The following is a 5,784-nucleotide window of genomic DNA, read 5'->3' as shown; positions in this document are numbered from 1 at the left end:
GGCGCAATTCCTGAAAGCTACAAGAAGCAGCATGTTCACTTGGGACTGATGATTGATGATCTTCTCAGCCCAAAGGTGTTGGACCCTGCTGACCTTCTAGATGTAAACCAGAAACATTGCCGAAGAGCAATCACAATTCCGGTGTTGGGTTACTTTTCAACTTTCTCATCTGTTCACCCTCCTACCTTGGTTTTGCTTTTGCTTCTGATATGCATAGTCTAATCTTAAAGTCACAGCATTTCATAGGTCATCAGGGTGAATATGTGGATGTGGAGATGTGTCTCCCTGGCAGATCTCAGTTCTTTCCTATTTGGCTTTGGACACGACTAAATAACAAAAAATTGCCCAGGCTGGGATGCGAGTGGTGCTCTGGTCTCAACCAATGTGCCTAGGGCTTGCTGATCAGAAGGTTGGCGGTTCCGCGACGGGGTGAGCTCCCGTTGTTTGGTCCCAGTTCCTGCCCACCTAGCACTTCGAAAGCATGTCAAAGTACAAGTAGATAAATAGGTACCACTCCAGCGGGAAGGTAAACGGCATTTCCGTGCGCTGCTCTGGTTTGCCAGAAGCGGCTTAGTCATGCTGGCCACATGACCCGGAGGCTGTCTGCAGACAAACACCGGCTCCCTCGCCTATAGAGCGAGATGAGCACCGCAACCCCAGAGTCGTCTGCAACTGGACCTAACCGTCAGGGGTACCTTTACCTATTTGCCCAGGCATTTGAGCATTATTATTATTAGGAAAGGGAAAAATTGTTTTCATCATGAAGATGAGCTACCAAAGCTGTTGTCCACAGCCTGTATTGTTAGAAATCCTTACAAATTCAAAAGAAATTCTCCCAAAGATTTTGCAGTAAAGGCCCATAGCTCAATGACAGATCAACCACTTAGAATTCAGAAGGTCCTCCTTTCAATTCCCATCACCTCCAGGTACGACTGGGAAAGAGTCCCATCTGAAACCTGGTAGACCTGCCTCCAGCCAGTATAATACTGAGCTTGATGGACCAATGGTGTATGTCTCTGTAGCAGCTTTGGGATTGTTCTTAGAGAGCTGGGTGTGTGTGTGCTCCCCCTTTTTGAAAGGCTAGAGGCAACAGAGGTTTCCTATCACCATGTATTAGCTCACTTACTTGGACCATCCCAAAATACGAACAATCTATATTGCAGATTACTGATCCAAACTCTTTACATGGGACACTCCTTGGTCCAATGTACATTAATCCATTGGGGTAGGTCTGGTGGGGCAGACATGTGGAGGAGCCTGCTTTGAGGTGGGAATAGTAGACCAGATGACCACTTCATTTGTTCAAGCCTGGCTATTATGTTACGAGAAGCTCCATACCCATAGAACATTCAACTTCCTCTTTATGATATGTGTAAAAAAACAGACACTGTATAAGCTCCTTGGGGCAGGGGGCATCTTTGTGTGTGTGTGTCATGCACATAGAGGGCACTGTGCAAACTAAAACCCAGGCATTCTTTTCCAAAGGTCCATTGCAAGAGGCCAGAGATGCTTATTTACTTTGTCTAGAGGAGTTGCAGAATAAGCTGCTGAAACTTATTTGTGTGTGTGTGTGTGTGGTCATCAGTACCTAGTACTCATCAGGACAGAAACTACCTGATTTTCTTTTGTGCTATTGCTTCAGTATTATTATGTCTACTTCAAAAAAAATAAAATAAACCCTTCTAAAGGACATTCTGGTTCTAGCAGCCTGTCTGAATGTTTCTAGGCATTTTCATTGCTTTGGGCTTGTGCCCTTCCCTGTCTCGTATAAGTGCCCCTGATTTTGTGTCATTCAGCCCTTATCATTAAATAATTATTTTGGGGTGAAGTGCCGGGAAGGTGGGGGTTGAAAGGGCTGCTATTTTTAGCCGAAGCAATGAAATCTCAGCTGCTGGTGACGTTGGTGCTGAAATGTCAGTGTGAAACAGATTGGAACAAATTAAGAGTGTGGTGCCGTCATCAAGAGAGCCAGGCTGCTTGCCAGTGGGGTTGGCTTGGATGCATTGCAGAGAGAGCCTAGGTGGGGTGTGGGGAAAGAGACTCATGAACAAACAATACCCATGAACACAACCCCCCCCCAAAAAAAAGGTCAAAGAAAAAGCAGCTTTAGATGTGTCATGCCTGCATTATGATGGTTGAATAGAAAAGAGGGATCCAGGGGTAAATAAGATCTTGGGAACAAACTGTGTTATTTCCAGGTTGGTTGTGATTTTGAACAAACTGGGTCAGGTCCTTCTCTGATGTCACACTGATGACTCACGTCAAGAAACAAGGTAGCCTTTGTGCCTTGTTGCTGTTTTTCTCAGATGATGCAAATGTGGGAATGAGGGGGCAAGTTTCAAAGCAATTAGATGTTATGTGATTTCATTAATTCTTGACGGTCGGTTCCAGGAGCTCTCAGGAACTGAGCTGGAAACAGGAAACTTTTGATATGTTGAAACTGAGCTGCAGGGAAGGGGGGGGGGGAATCTTCATTTAATTCCCCCACATGTTTCCCAGCAGAATGAAAAGTGGGAAGCATTTATTCTATTCTAGACCATTTGTTTATGTGCTTTCAACTGATAAAATAAAATGGAACATCTCAGTCGCCTTTATTCATAGATATGCCTTGGCAAACTAGTCTTTGTTATGCAGAATTTCTGAAAAACAAAGTTGTTGGGTTTTCTTAAAAGCAGATGCTTAGCTCTTCCGTTGAAATCAGACAATTTGATATTCCAGAAGTTCGCCCTCTAACTTTTGGAGAGTGACTGGTGGGAATGGTGATTGGGGGGCAGATGTGTCGTCCCTGCAACTCTACTTCACGGGTCAACACCTAAGAAGAATGCCTGTGTGGGGACACCAGAGAATTCCTGCTACAAATCTCAAAATTTGGAGAAACCACAAATCTTTAACATGCATAAAACCACCATACATTTGTGGTGTAGAGAGAGGGTAAATTTGGTTTATTAGGTCCAGAATGAGCATTCATCCTCCTACATCTCACCTCTTTCCTTATGGGTTGCTTTTGCACTTCTAGCATGGTTTCCCATTATATCCTCACTTGGAAACCGTGGTTTAATCATACGAGGAAATGGTGGCTTAACCCAGATCTGGTTGGTAAGCAGGGATTAAGTTCCAGTGGTGTCCAAACTTTTTTCAAAGAGGGCCAGATTTGTTGAAGTCAAGGGCCGACCAAAGGGCCAACCAGAGTTGTTGACCTTTATTTTAGGACTGAAGTTATTGAGCTTTTTTAATGATTTTACCAGGAAATAAGCTGCCACAGGGGCTGAATTAAACCAACCGGTGGGCCGGATTAGGCCCCCAAAACAGACTTTGGACATGCCTGATTTAACTGTGATATCAGTGCTGAAGAAGGCTGTGCCGTAGGAGGAGAGGGGAACTGGTACATGAGCAGCTTTTTCAAACATGGACACTTCACTGCCAAGATTAAATTTCCTGTTGGAAATGAAGTCTATGAATTGCACTCAGGATGTGTTTAATGCTGCCAACATGGAGTAAGTGACAAACAAAATTATCAAGCCTATTTCTGTACAATAATCATTCCTTGAATGGTTTTGTGTGTGTGTAGAATTTGCTACTGCCTACTGTTTCAGAGTGAGAGATGATATCGGAATAAAGGGGCTATTCTGTAAACTGATCTTATCTCACTGGATTCAGGTAGGTGGCCACAGTCGAAATATATATATAAAAAAATAAAAAATTGTCCAGTAGCACCTTAGAGACCAACTAAGTTTGTTCTTGGTATAAGCTTTCGCATGCATGCACACTTCTTCAGATACTGCTACTGGACACTTATTTCACTGGGTCTGCCCAGATTCTAACTTGTCTGAATCAATTTTAAGATGTATTTTAATTAATTGGTGTCTGTTTTTATGAATATTGTGTTGTTTTTATGATGTTAGCCACTCTGAGTCCGGCCATGGCCAGAGAGGGCGGGATACAAATAAAATTAACAACAACAACAATAATAATTAATGTCAGTTTAACACCTTTTCACGGAATCCTGGTCCATACCTTTTGCTTCAGTTTGAGAGGTCCCATATGCGCAGCCGGCAGAGGAAGTGCACTGAAGCATTTGCTTATTTATCAGTCTCACACCTGATGGTCAGAAATAGCTTGAGCAGCTGAGTTACCATAAGGAAGAAGGGAGAAAGGATGTTAGTTGTTTAACTGAATCATTCCCATATTGTTGGTGCTGATAAGGAAGGACACCTGGCAGATACTCACAGGGAGTTGTAAGAAGAGAGGAATTTTTGCACTGAGGTAATTTCCTAACATTTGTTGTGTGTCCCTCTGCTGGTAACAGTCTACATGCTTTTCCATTTTGTGCCTGGGAATTTCTCATAGATTAGTCCACAGTCCTGCAGGATTAAGAAGGCAGTATTATACAACAATGTAGTCAATGTCGTGCTCTCCAGCCCTTGCTGGACTCCAAATCCCATCAGCTAGGGATAGCCAAGGGTCTGGGATGAGGGGCGTTGTAAGCTAGCAACATCTGGAGGTCACCATATTGGCTATCCCTGTAGCTATCCTGAAATAAGCTCCATGGAACATAGTGGGACTTACTTCTGAGTAACTATGCTTAGAATTGCTTCGTTATCTGTTCAATAAGCTAAATCTATACAAGAGAGGGAAACCTGAAAGGCGAAGAAAATCATGTTTTAACTTACAGCTAAAATATATTTTATTGGGGTTTTCCCCCAAATTTTTTATTTTCCAAAATAATAAAACTTTTATAATTTAAATACAATAGCTGGGCACAGGTCTAGTAGTTGGTGGGAGAGAATTGTTATGCAACAAAGGTATTTCTCTTTATAACACCTTTTGCTACCCTTCTAAGCCCAGTCAGTCACTGAGATGGCTACACTGCAAATGTTGTTGAACCATACTTTGGAGAGTAGCTTATGTTTTTGACAAAAAAATGTTTAAATAGGAACCACTTTTAAATTTAAAATCGTCATCATCAAATGCTCCAAAGCAATTTTATTTTTGTAGTGTTTAACAGCTTACCACACCTTATAATTCTTTACTGGGGATTTAATCACGTTCAGGCAAAATTCAGGTTACACAGCTATGGTTGATGGGGAGGTCTTGAACAATAAACCTGCTTCCCCCAAGGAGTGGATTTTTTTTTTTTTGGTGATAAATAAAATAATAGAGAAATGGACTGGAAAGTGGGGGATAGCAATTGCTTTGATGCAACGTCATCTAACCTTCCCACAAACAAATCAGAATGAATTTTCAATAAATATCCAGGGTCTTTTACTCTCCCTGCAAACCAGTCAGGATGAATGCTCAGCACAACCAAATGGCTGGAAGTGCCTCCAAAGAGGTTTCGCTGCAACCTTGGGGAGAAAGTTAAGTTCTGGCTGAGTTCTTTGCTTCTGGCCACTCAGACTAACAGACAGTTGTTCTTTCTGAGTGTACTGGTATCTTCTGATAACAGGTTCTGCAGGGTTCCGTCATCTTTTGAAATTTCAAAAACCTGGTTGCCTTTGTCCAACTTTTATAATCTCTTATCAGTGAATTTACAACTAGAACAATGAAGCATCTCTGTCTCAAAGCACTTTCAATTTTCTTTAAAAAGGATGTCTGTCTGTCCAACCCCAGGGAGTTTCAAAGCTGACTAATAATGTGAATCATGGTTTCCTATGTCATCTGTCATGGAAGGCATAAGGGAGACACCAGGCGGGAAGCTCAACAAGACTCTTATTCTTACAGAACGGCAGCTGGAAACTCCAGACTCCACCCAAATACCATTAAATTCAATGCCACCTAGCGGTG

At 42.4% G+C, this 5,784-nt stretch overlaps 1 long non-coding RNA gene across 1 annotated transcript; it reads right to left on the bottom strand.

Annotated features, from left to right (window-relative positions):
• Positions 1 to 2,208: 2,208 nt before the first annotated feature.
• Positions 2,209 to 4,365, bottom strand: LOC310760383. The gene is made up of 3 exons (XR_014546945.1): positions 4,228 to 4,365; positions 4,015 to 4,124; positions 2,209 to 2,445 (listed from the first exon to the last, which is right to left on the bottom strand). It is a non-coding gene; the product is annotated as an uncharacterized lncRNA (long non-coding RNA).
• Between the last annotated feature and the right edge of the window lie 1,419 nt (positions 4,366 to 5,784).

This window comes from Podarcis filfolensis, assembly GCF_964270895.1.
Source record: "Podarcis filfolensis genome assembly, chromosome: 3".
In the NCBI taxonomy this organism is placed as follows: domain Eukaryota; kingdom Metazoa; phylum Chordata; class Lepidosauria; order Squamata; family Lacertidae; genus Podarcis; species Podarcis filfolensis.
The sequence above is the reverse complement of the archived record's forward strand: the minus strand, read 5'-3'. Positions and strand labels throughout refer to the sequence as shown.